The 13,626-nt window shown below is 36.7% G+C and overlaps 1 long non-coding RNA gene across 2 annotated transcripts in view; it reads left to right on the top strand.

The window, feature by feature from the left end:
• Window positions 1-12,474, top strand: part of LOC128638624 (uncharacterized) — an 85,866-nt gene extending 73,392 nt beyond the window's left edge. The window contains exons 3-4 of one of the 2 annotated variants that reach the window (XR_008399110.1): window positions 10,071-10,201; window positions 11,870-12,474. This is a non-coding gene — a long non-coding RNA (uncharacterized LOC128638624). The remainder of the gene's footprint in view (window positions 1-10,070; window positions 10,202-11,869) is intronic. The other variant, XR_008399109.1, reaches the window with a different exon arrangement.
• The last annotated feature ends 1,152 nt before the right edge of the window (window positions 12,475-13,626 follow it).

Here is a 13,626-nt window from a genome sequence, read left to right as displayed (position 1 = left end):
TTTTCCTCATATTTTATAAAAAATTTTATAGTAAATTATAAGATATGATGAAAATAATGGTATCTTTAGAAAGTCCATTTAATGGCGAGAAAAACGGTATATAATATGTGTGGGTACAGTAAATGAGTAAGAGGAAAATTACAGCTAAACACAAACACCGCAGAAATGTAAAAATAGCCTTGGTCCCAAACGGACATAAAATGGAAAAGTGTTGCGGTCATTAAGGGGTTAATGACAGGCTTGATATGGACCAAAACCTGTACAACACAATGAATATCAGGATGATTAGCAATCTTTCTGTGAAAAAAGAACAGAAAGAGTATAGATTTGTCCTAACAAAGAATTGAAGACAAAACCTTATCCAAACCAACCTGAAAAAATAATAAAATTCTATGAATTTTAAAAGAATGCCAAGAAAAGTAGGTCTTCCAGACTCAATATAAATCTTTCTAGAGACAGATTTATGAGCCTGAAACATAGTATTAATCACTGAGTCAGAAAAAACCTCTATGACTAAAAACCAAGCGTTCAATCTCCATCCCTTCAAATGTAATGATTTGAGATCCTGGGGGGTAGTTATCAAGCCGTCTACTTTTCTGGCTTCGCCGGCCCAATACGCCCGCCTAAGCTCACCTCACATCGCCGCCGCGGACCTGAAAAAATACGCCTAAGTTATCAAATAAAGCTGTCAAAAAGCCGCGGGGCGATGAGCAGCAGACTGTGACAGTTATCACTCATCCGATCTCGCTGCCCTTCGGCTTTTTCCCAGCTTTATTGCTAGCCTGTCACTAAGCACCCACACTAAACTACACTGTTCTACCCCCTATACCGGCGCCCCCGGAGCCTCCCGCAACTCAATAAAGTTACTAACCCCTAAACCGCCGCTCCTAGACCCTGCCGCAACTCTTATAAATGTATTAACCCCTAAACCGCCGCTCCTAGACCCTGCCGCAACTCTTATAAATGTATTAACCCCTAAACCGCCGCTCCTAGACCCTGCCGCAACTCTTATAAATGTATTAACCCCTAAACCGCCGCTCCCGGACACCGCTGCCACCTACAGTATACCTAGTAACCCCTATCCTGCCCCCCCTACACCGTCGTCACCTATAATAAATTTATTAACCCCTAATCTGCCTCCCCTACACCGTCGCCCCCTATAATAAATTTATTAACCCCTAATCTGCCCCCCACTACACCGCCGCCACTGTAATAAAATTATTAACCCCTAAACCTAAGTCTAACCCTAACGCCCCCCTAACTTAAATATTAATTAAATACATCTAAATAAATTAACTCTTATTAACTAAATGAATCCTATTTAAAACTAAATACCTTTAAAATAAACCCTAATATAGCTACAATATAAATAATAATTATATTATAGCTATCTTAGGATTTATATTTATTTTACAGGTAACTTTGTATTTATTTTAGCTAGTTAGAATAGTTATTAAATAGTTATTAACTATTTAATAACTACCTAGCTAAAAGAAATACAAAATTACCTGTAAAATAAATCCTAACTTAAGTTACAATTAAACCTAATACTACACTATCATTAAATTAATTAAATAAACTACCTACAAATAACTACAATTAAATACAATTACATAAACTAACTAAAGTACAAAAAATAAAAAAAGCTAAGTTACAAAAAATAAAAAAATAAGTTACAAACATGTTAAAAATATTACAACAATTTTAAGCTACTTACACCTAATCTAAGCCCCCTAATAAAATAACAAACCCCCCCAAAATAAAAAAAATGCCCTACCCTATTCTAAATTAAATAAATTTCAAAGCTCTTTTACCTTACCAGCCCTTAAAAGGGCCATTTGTGGGGACATGCCCCAAAGAAAACAGCTCTTTTGCCTGTAAAAGAAAAATACAACTCCCCCCCCAACATTAAAACCCACCACCCACATACCCCTAATCTAACCCAAACCCCCCTTACAAAAACCTAACACTAATCCCCTGAAGATCATCCTACCTTTAGTTGTCTTCACTCAGCCGAGCCACCGATGGAACTGAAGAGGACATCCGGAGCGGAAGAAGTTAATCCTCCAAGCGGCGCAGAAGAAATCTTCCATCCGATGAAGTCATCATCCAGGCGGCGCTGAAGAAAAGTCTTCGATCCGGCCGATGTCATCTTCAAAGAGGCGCTGAAGAGGTCTTCTATCCGGGCGAAGTCATCTTCCAAGCCGGGTCTTGAATCTTCCTTCCGCCGACGCGGAACCACCTTCTTCACCGACGGACTACGACGAATGACGGCTCCTTTAAGGGACGTCATCCAAGATGGCGTCCCCTCAATTCCGATTGGCTGATAGGATTCTATCAGCCAATCGGAATTAAGGTAGGAAAATCAGATTCAAGTTCAATCCGATTGGCTGATCCAATCAGCCAATCAGATTGAGCTTGCATTCTATTGGCTGATCGGAACAGCCAATAGAATGCGAGCTCAATCTGATTGGCTGATTCCATCAGCCAATCAGATTTTTCCTACCTTAATTCCGATTGGCTGATACAATCCTATCAGCCAATCGGAATTGAGGGGACGCCATCTTGGATGACGTCCCTTAAAGGAGCCGTCATTCGTCGTAGTCCGTCGGTGAAGAAGGTGGTTCCGCGTCGGCGGAAGGAAGATTCAAGACCCGGCTTGGAAGATGACTTCGCCCGGATAGAAGACCTCTTCAGCGCCTCTTTGAAGATGACATCGGCCGGATTGAAGACTTTTCTTCAGCGCCGCCTGGATGATGACTTCATCGGATGGAAGATTTCTTCTGCGCCGCTTGGAGGATTAACTTCTTCCGCTCCGGATGTCCTCTTCAGTTCCATCGGTGGCTCGGCTGAGTGAAGACAACTAAAGGTAGGATGATCTTCAGGGGATTAGTGTTAGGTTTTTGTAAGGGGGGTTTGGGTTAGATTAGGGGTATGTGGGTGGTGGGTTTTAATGTTGGGGGGGGTTGTATTTTTCTTTTACAGGCAAAAGAGCTGTTTTCTTTGGGGCATGCCCCCACAAATGGCCCTTTTAAGGGCTGGTAAGGTAAAAGAGCTTTGAAATTTATTTAATTTAGAATAGGGTAGGGCATTTTTTTATTTTGGGGGGGTTTGTTATTTTATTAGGGGGCTTAGATTAGGTGTAAGTAGCTTAAAATTGTTGTAATATTTTTAACATGTTTGTAACTTATTTTTTTATTTTTTGTAACTTAGCTTTTTTTATTTTTTGTACTTTAGTTAGTTTATGTAATTGTATTTAATTGTAGTTATTTGTAGGTAGTTTATTTAATTAATTTAATGATAGTGTAGTGTTAGGTTTAATTGTAACTTAGGTTAGGATTTATTTTACAGGTAATTTTGTATTTCTTTTAGCTAGGTAGTTATTAAATAGTTAATAACTATTCTAACTAGCTAAAATAAATACAAAGTTACCTGTAAAATAAATATAAATCATAAGATAGCTAGAATATAATTATTATTTATATTGTAGCTATATTAGGGTTTTTTTATAGGTAAGTATTTAGTTTTAAATAGGATTCATTTAGTTAATAAGAGTTAATTTATTTAGATTTATTTAATTAATATTTAAGTTAGGGGGGCGTTAGGGTTAGGGTTAGACTTAGGTTTAGGGGTTAATAATTTTATTACAGTGGCGGTGGCGGCGGCGTAGTGGGGGGCAGGATAGGGGTTAATAAATTTATTATAGGTGGCGACGGTGTAGGGGGGGCAGGATAGGGGTTAATACATTTAATATAGGTTGCGGCGGGTTCAGGGAGCGGCGGTTTAGGGGTTAATACATTTATTATAGTTGCGGTGGGCTCCGGGAGCGGCGGTTTAGGGGTTAATATGTATAGAGTAGCTTGCGGTGGGCTCCGGGAGCGGCGGTTTAGGGGGGTAATAACTTTATTTAGTTGCGGCGGTGTAGGGGGGACAGATTAGTGGTGTTTAGACTCGGGGTACATGTTAGGGTGTTAGGTGTAGACAGCTCCCATAGAAATCAATGGGATGTCTGTCAGCAGCGAACTTGTACTTTCGCTATGGTCAGACTCCCATTGATTCCTATGGGATCCGCCGCCTCCAGGGGTGGCGGATTGAAAACCAGGTACGCTGGGCCGTAAAAGTGCCGAGCGTACCTGCTAGTTTTTTGATAACTAGCAAAAGTAGTGAGAATGTGCCGCACTTGTGTGCGGAACATCTGGAGTGACGTAAGAATCGATCTGTGTCGGACTGAGTCCGGCGGATCGATGCTTACGTCACAAAATTCTACTTTTGCCGGTCTTGAGCCTTTGATAACTAAGGCGTATCAGCCTCGCCACAAATACGCTGCGGAATTCCAGCGTATTTGAGGTTGACGGCTTGATAACTAGGCCCCACTGATGGAAAAAAATGGCCTTGAGAAAGAAAAGGTCTGGTTTAAACGGAGGTGTCCAACGTTGGCAACTGGCCATCCGAATGAGATTCGTATACCAAAACCTGAGAGGCCATGCTGGAACTACCAGCATAACAAACAAATACTCCATAAGAATTTTGGAAGAAGAACTAGAGGCGGAAAGAAATAGGCAAAAAGATAATTCCAAAGAATTGTCAATGCATACACTACTTCCGCCTGAAAATTCCCGGACCTTAATAGGCCCCTGGGAAGTTCTTTATTCAGATGAGATGAAAAACATATCTGGGTAAGAGAGACCATTCTCCCGGAGGAAAAGCTGGATTAACAGATAATCCGCTTCCCAAATATCTATACCTGGGGAAAAAAAAAAACACAGAATTTAGATAGGAGCTGGATTTAGCCCAAGCTAATATCCGAGACACTTCTGTCACAACCTAAGGACTGATAGTCCTACTCTGATGATTGACATACACCATAGTAGTGATATTGTTTGAAAAACATTAAACGTCTCTTCTTCAAAAAGAAACTAACTGAAAAATTCTGAGAAAGCACGGAGTTCTAAAATATCAAATGGTAATCTCGCCTCCTGAGATTTCCAAACCCCTTGTGCTGACAGAGATCCTCAGACAGCCTCCCAACCAAAAAGACTCGCATCTGTAGATATCATGGTCCAGGTTGAAAGAAACGAAGAGACCTGTAGAACTAAATGATGGTGATCTTAACCATCAAATCAAGAGATAAATATTAGGATTCGAAGATTTAAAATGTGAAATCCTAGAATCCCTGCACCATAATGCAGCATAAAAGACTAGAAAGGTTCTTTCTATTGAAAATGAGCAAAGGGAATTAAATCCAATGCTGTGGCCATAAGACCTAAAACCTCTATGCATATATAGCAAATGAAGGAAATAAAAGAGACTAAAGGTACCGACAAACGGAACACAATAAAATTGTCCCTTGTCTGATAGAGACAAAGACAGTGACACAAACTTATCTGGAAACCTAAAAAAGGTGACCCTTGTGTGAGGAATCAAGAGCTTTTGAAAAAAAGATCCTCTAACTATGTCCTGAAGAGCAAGTGAAACATATGAGATTCCGCATCCTCAGAAAATAATCTGAATGAAAACAGAAAAATGAAAATATGCATTTATTGTATCTAATGAAAACAAATAATGCTATCACTGACCAAAAAAAGGCAGAATAGTTTGAATAAAACTCCAAAACCCATTTCCTAAAAATGGAACTGGAAGAAATACCCCAGAAGATTCCAGGTCTGAGCAGCGCTTGAACCCCATGGGTGCCCAGCCATGCTTCAACAGTACCCAAAATATATAGAACCCAAACACACTTAAAGAGAGTGTTAGCCTTACTGGAATAAAATCAAAGAAATTTGGACTGAATAGAACCAAATAAATATCAAAGAAAGCTTAACCTGCCCCTTGCCAGCCAAGCTGGAATACGGCACGTACATCGCAATATTAGGGAGCTGATTTTGAACTGAAAAAATTCCAATTATAAACATGTTACTTGGGAAAGAATTCAGGAATTCGTTCCTTAACAAGAACGACCAAACTAGTATAAGCTTAAAGTTTTAGTCTTAGAACTCAATCTTGAAGCCCAGAGTAACAGTTTAAGAAATATGGATTTTTTTTTTGTTTTTTTTTAAAAATCACAAAATTCCTCTAGCTAATAGCTAAAGACATAGATTAACCCACATTTGCGAAAAATATTCAATAAAATGAAGACACAAATGAAATTATTAGCATGATAGTCCAGTTAAAGGACCAGTCAATACAGTGGACTTGCATAATCAATAAATGCAAAACAACAAGACAAATGCAACAGCACCTAGTCTAGTAAATGTTGTCCCTTAAGAATGCTAAAATAAATCATAATCTGATACTTGATCTTAAAGTAAACAGAACAAAAAATGAAGCAATTGCAACATCCAAATAAATCACAGGACCAAGAAAAGTATCTGAAACTAGATGATTTTTTATAAATAAGATACAACCATCTAAAGGAAAATAAATACTATTTTGCTATAGAAACAATAGCATCATTAGTAGGAGTAGAGAGAGCCCCAATAAATTGGAGAACCCTCCAAATTGAATTTAACTGCTGGCAAAGAATATAGTTTAAAACCTTTGAAGAAGGAATAAAAGAAAATTCTAAGCCTATTCCATTCCCTAGTATGAGGAATTGGAAAGAAAACTTCTGAAAACACAGAAGAATAAATAAGCAGAAATAGTGTCAGCTAGTCTTAAAGAACTAGTTACCTTAATATCCAAAATAATCAACACCTTTTCAACAAAGAACAAATGTACTTTAATAAAAAAATAATAAAAAAGTAGATTTGTTAGTGTCTATCTGATGAAGAAAATTCTGAAAGAGAAAAAACATCATCAGAGAAGGATAAATCAGTATGTTGTTGGTCATTTGAAACTTCAATAATTAAAAAAGAAGTGAAAAAGACCTAAAAATTTTATTAGAAGGCACGAAGTCAGACAAAGCCTTTAAAATAGAATCAGAAAAATATTTCTTATAAATCTTCAAAATATTTCTTGTACATAAGATGTAAGAAATGGCAATAAAACATAAATACTCATGGATTCTGCATGTAAAAGTATATCATAATAACTTATTACAAACCATAGCTAAGGATAAACATTTATAACATTTAAAATAAATGAACTTAGCTTTGGTAGAACTGAACTCAGTTAAGCGTTTTTCCAGAAGTAGCTTTTGATCCAGGGTCAATCTGAGACATCTTGCAATATGTAATAGAAAAAACAACATATAAAGCAAAATTGATCAAATTCCTTAAATGACAGTTTCAGGAATGGGAAAAAAATGCCAATGAACAAGCTTCTAGCAACCAGAAGCAATAAACAATGAGACTTAAATAATGTGGAGACAAAAAATGACGCCCATATTTTTTAGCGCCAAAAAAGACGCCCACACTATTTGGCGCCTAAATGCTTTGGCGCCAAAAATGACGCCACATCCGGTAACGCCGACATCTTTGGTGCAAAAAAACGTCAAAAAAATGACACACATACAAACAACTTCCGGTGACAAGTATGACGCCGGAAATGACTAAGAAATTTTTTGCGCCAAAAAAGTCCGCGCCAAGAATGACGCAATAAAATGAAGCATTTTCAGCCCCCGCGAGCCTAACAGCCCACAGGAAAAAAAGTCAAATTTTAAAGGTAAGAAAAATAAGGAATATTAGGAATATTGAACATCCTGAATCAAGGCAAATAAATGTTTAAACACATATACTGTATTTAGAACTTTATATAAAAGTGCCCAACCATAGCTTAGAGTGTCACAGAAAATAAGACTTACTTACCCCAGGACACTCATCTACATGCAGTAGAAATCCAAACCAGTACTGAAACGAGAATCAGCAGAGGTAATGGTATATATAAGAGTATATCGTCGATCTGAAAAGGGAGGTAAGAGATGAATCTCTACGACCGATAACAGAGAACCTATGAAATAGACCCGTAGAAGGAGATCACTGCATTCAAATAGGCAATACTCTCCTCACATCCCTCTGACATTCATTGCACGCTGAGAGGAAAACCGGGCTCCAGCCTGCTGCGGAGCGCATATCAACGTAGAATCTAGCACAAACTTACTTCACCACCTCCACGGGAGGCAAAGTTTGTAAAAACTGATTTGTGGGTGTGGTGAGGGGTGTATTTATAGGCATTTTAAGGTTTGGGAAACTTTGCCCCTCCTGGTAGGAATGTATATCCCATACGTCACTAGCTCATGGACTCTTGCTAATTACATGAAAGAAAAGCAATTTATTTACATGTGCAAAACAAGCAAAAGTTGCACTCACAAGATAGCAGTGTTTGAATAGTGTATCATAGACGTAACCACAGTCCTTCGTGACTCTGATATGTCCGGTCTGAAATTCAGGTCTCTTATATGTGTGTAGAATTAGACGGTCGTTTAAACCAAGGGAGCGCTGATATTTGTATATTTAAAATAATTCTCTTGGAAAACAGTGCTTCAGACAACTCTCTATATTGACTATGAATGTATTCATTTAAAGGGCCAGTCTAGTCAAAATTAAACTTTCATGATTCAGATAGGGCATACAATTTTAAACAACTTTCCAATTTACTTTTTATCATCAAATTTGCTTTGTTCTCTTGGTATTCTTTGTTGAGGTATGTTCATATGCTAATTTATAAGCCCTTGAAGGCTGCCTCTTATCTCAGTGCATTTTATTAACTTTTCACAGATAGACAGCGCTAGTTCATGTGTGTCATATAGATAAAACTGTGCTCACTCCTGTGGAGTTACTTATGAGTCAGCACTGATTGGCTAAAATTGCAAGTATGTCAAAATAACTGAAAATAAGGGAGCAGTCTGCAGAGGCTTAGATACAAGGTAATCACAGAGGTAAAAATGTTGTTAATATAACAGTGTTAGTTATGCAAAACTGGGGAATGGGTAATAAAAGGATTATATATCTTTTTAAACAATAAACATTCTGGAGTAGACTGTCCCTTTAAAGTAATTGTATCTCTTCTAATATGCCTCTTTTATAGAATAATCAGACCTAATTTGGCTAACTCCTCCTATAGCTTAAAGGGACAGTAAAGCCAAAACTAAAATTTCATAATTCAGATAGCGCATGCCATTTTAAACAACTTTCCGGTTTAGTTCTGTTATCAAATTTACTTTTGTTCTTTTTTGTATCCTATATTAAAAAGCCTACCTACGTAGGCTCAAGTGCAGCAATGCACTACTGGGACTTAGTTGCTGATTGGTTTCTGCACATTTATGCCTTTTTGTCATTGGATTAACTGATATGTTAAAGGGACACTGAACTCAATTCTTTCATGATTCAGATAGATCATGCCATTTTAAGCAACTTTCTAATTTACTCCTATTATCAATTTTTCTTCGTTCTATTGCTATCTTTATTTGAAAAAAAAAGAAGGCATCTAAGCCTTTTTTTTTTTTTTGGTTTAGACTCTGGACAGCACTTTTTTTTTATTGGTGGATGAATTTATCCACCAATCAGCAGGAACAACCCAGGTTGTAAAGAAAAAAATGGGCCTGCATCTAAACTTACATTCTTGCATCAAATAAAGATACCAATAGAATGAAGAAAATTTAATAATAGGAGTAAATTAGAAAGTTGCTTAACATTTCATGCTCTATCTGAATTACAAAAGAAAACATTTTGTTTGTGTCCCTTTAAGATAGCTCCTGGCAGTGCATCGCTGCTCCTAAGCCTACCTAGATTTATTCTTCAACAAATTATACCAAAAGAACAAAGCAATTTTGATAAAAAGTAAATTGAAAGTTAAAATGGCATGCTTTTGTAAAAGTTTAACTTTTCATTATGTCCACTGAAATCCTCAAATTTCTTTATCAACGTTTAGACCGTTTTTAAAACCTAATTCTTCAATATCCTTTTTAACAATTAGTCCCCAAAATGGCAGTCCTTAGTCAAGAGGAGGTTTTACCAGGGAAGTGCAGAATTATGCTTTCTTCTCTTGCATCTATTTCCCTTTATACATACTATTATGTTATTTGCTTGGCAACTTGTTGGACACTACTTTTTAGCTTGGCATCTCTCCTTTTCTTTTGTTTTGTATTAATAAACCGATTCAGATAAGTATCTAGTATGTTCTCATTTCATTAGATTTGTCAGCAGAATCTTGGACAGGCAACTACAGCAAGGACGAGATCTGAACCTCAGACTTGAAGATGGGCCAACACAGGCAAAACATAAATCATTCCCTGCATATACAGTATGTTTGGACCACATAAAAGGTGTTTCCTCACACATTATGATGATTAGTAAACTTTTCTTGAGTACTGAACACTAATTTCTAGCTAAGAATTGAGAAAAATTCCAGAAATGTAGGGATTAAAGTAGCCATACCGTGTGCACAGCAGGACTTTTACCTCCATAGTCAGAGAGAAAGAAGTAAGAAGACTACGCACAGTGGGCATTTTATTGAAATTCAGAAACTTTTTAAAACTGAGAATACTGATTTAAAAAAATACTGAGATATTTTGGAAAAACCTCTATAGTTTTTGTAATTGACAGAATCAGTACAGAAATGTGTATGAAAAGTAATCTCTCAAACAGATGTGACAAATAATATGTTTGCCTTATTCTACAGAGCTAGTGCTTAAAGTAACACCAACCTCAAAATTAAACTTGATTTGGACAAAATATGCAATTTTAAACATCCTTCCAATTCACTTCCATTATCAAAATCTGCACAATCTTTTTAGGTGCGCACTGAGGCACCAGCTACTCCTGACCTTGTGTTAGGATTCACAGTATATACAGATGTGCATTTTGTGTTTGAACTAACTTTGATTTTTGTCCGAAACAAATATACTGTTATTTGAAATTCGACCTAAGTGCTTTTGCATTGTTGGTTATGCAACTCTGCTGTATTTTAGGCTCCTTTAAACACATTTGGAACTTAAACGTTGCTTTCTTAGATCTTTTTTTAAATATTATCAGCTTCTTCCTACTATTTAAAGGACAATTAAACACTTTGACATAGTAATATAAAATGATAAATTGTGTGTGTATATATGTATGTATGTATGTGTATATATATATATATATATATATATATATATATATATATATATATATATATATATATATATATATATATATATATATATATTGCGTGTGTGTGTGAACTATTCATAACTGTCCCTAATTGGCCACAGCAGAGAAGGTAACCTAAGTTACAACATGGCAGCTCCCATTGTTTTATAGACAATAAAACTTTACACTTATTTTATCACTATTTAAACAGCTAATGAAACTTTAAAAAAACATCTACATGTTATTCTCAGACTAATCTTTTCTTTGAATGTATCATTCTATCTAGCATTTATTTAGTGTTTAATGTCCCTTTTAAATATCAACAGAAACTGCAGAAATAAGCATTTCAACACAATGTAGAATCAGCTGAACATTTCTTGTAAATCCAGAGATGTGTTTGCACACAAACATGCGGTGCTGACTTGCAGTTAGTACACATAAGAATTCCTATTAGTCTGAATGCAAGTTTTCATTAGCTTTGCATTTGGTTACATGTCAGAATATATTCAGTATTTCAGTGTTAAAAAAAAATAAGCATGATTCATAATTCTCCATTTATCAAGTTGTGGTCGCAGCTTTGGAGCGCTTGTGGTGTAGGCTGGTTTATCAGGGTCTGCAACTATAAGTTAAGAAGCTACAATTGTCAGAACACTGCCTCTAATAACAGCTGGTGGCAAATGCTCCTCGCTCACCATGCACATGAGTGGATAGGTTTAGTGGTTGAAAGCCTTGTCCACTCGTTTCATAATGTATAGACCATAAAGTGGATGTGGACCTTTGTTTTGTATTCTTTTGTTTGTAATAAAAAAAGATTCCATATTCTGCGGCTCACATCAGTAACTATTGTGTTCTCTTTTCATTAGATATGTCAGCTGAATCTTGGACAGGTATCTACAGCAGGGATGTGATCTGAACCTCAGACTTGAAGATGGGCCAACTTACAGTTTAGCTATTTGCTAATTATCACCCAACATATAGGATAGAGCTAGATTACAAGGTTGTCTAACTGTATTTATGTTGCTATCTTTTTTATATTGTTATTTTAAATAAAACAGTCCCTGTATTTTTACAAGACAGTCTGAAAAGGTGGACACACCCCTGAAGAAGTCTGCCCAGCTAAAGCAGATGAAAAGCATTGGGTATTTATATACTAGCCCACAAACTGACTAATAAGAAGACTGCTCCTCACATGCTGTAAAAGCACAGTGAATCAGGCCGCATACTTGCTGAGAGGTCCGGTACTACACCATGGAAGTGACACGTTGCTGTGGACTTCTATGACTTTCTGTTTGATGAGCTTGTGACACTTTGTTTTTTAAGTAAGTGTAATTTGTAGCAGGGACTTTCCCTATTTTAATAAATGATCATGTAAATCAGAGGTGCGCTGTTCCCTTCTGTTTTTTTACTGTGTATATAAGTATCATGCTTGAAATAAAAGAATGGCTTATTCAATAAATAATAAACTAAATTAGCTTTTTTAAACTTGTTCTTGTAAATGGAGCTACAATGTCTGGATATGTTAAGAACACCTGAACTATAAGGAACCTCTTTTGCCACCCCCCAACCCCACCCAGACGATGAAATACTGAAGAAACCATCAAATTAACAAGACTAAGAACAATATTTTGCCTCCTTTAATCCTCCTACTGATTCATAGTACCAAACGGAGAGAAATCACTCATTTCCATTAAAGAGACCCTAAAAGCACCCCCTTAGTCCTGTTTTTATTAAAGTGCCTTTTCTGTGAAGGCAGTTTAATAAAACAGGATGGGAACGTCCCCCTTGCTGTCAAGCTGACAGGGGGGGCTTCCTCTCTCTCGTATTGAGTTTTCACTACTGATTGGGCAACCTATTGCAGAAGAATATATTGCTATTGGTCAGTTTTTTTTCCCTATTTTCAGGTGTCACCCATCTATAAAAGAAGGTATTGGGTAATTTTTGGAGGCAGTTGTTTGCAACACTTGTTTACTTGAAGATGCTGCTGGCGGAGAAGTCCTTTGTGATGATGCAACTGTTGCAGAAGGAGCAGGGTGTTTCTGGAATGGGAACATTGGAGGGAAAAGCTACTTGCACTTTCATTACTATGCCCCTCCTCATTTAATTCCATTAAAGGGACCCTGAACCCAATTTTTTTCTTTTGTGATTCAGATAGAACATGAGATTTTATGCAACTTTCTAATTTACTCCTATTATCAAATTTTCTTTATTCTCTTGGTATCTTTATTTGAAATGCAAGAATGTAAGTTTAGATGCCGGCCCATTTTTGGTGAACAACCTGGGTTGTCCTTGCTGATTGGTGGATAAATTCATCCACCAATAAAAAATTGCTGTCCAGAGTTCTAAACCAAGAAAAAAGCTTAGATGCCTTCTTTTTCAAATAAAGATAGCAAGAGAATGAAGAACAATTAATAATAGGAGTAAATTAGAAAGTTGCTTAAAATTGCATGCTCTATCTGAATCATGAGAGAGAAAAATTTGGGTTCAGTGTCCCTTTAAGTATTTTTAATGTTTTTAGGACACCTCTGGCATGAAAGGGTGTGTTTTGTCTCATCCTAGTAGCATTCGGAAAAGGACATTTCTTTTGTCAGTATTTACAAATTGCCGTGTTTTTCTCAGTAGA

The sequence above is a fragment of the Bombina bombina genome, chromosome 8 (assembly GCF_027579735.1).
Source record: "Bombina bombina isolate aBomBom1 chromosome 8, aBomBom1.pri, whole genome shotgun sequence".
Taxonomy (NCBI): Eukaryota; Metazoa; Chordata; class Amphibia; order Anura; family Bombinatoridae; genus Bombina; species Bombina bombina.
The sequence above is the reverse complement of the archived record's forward strand: the minus strand, read 5'-3'. Positions and strand labels throughout refer to the sequence as shown.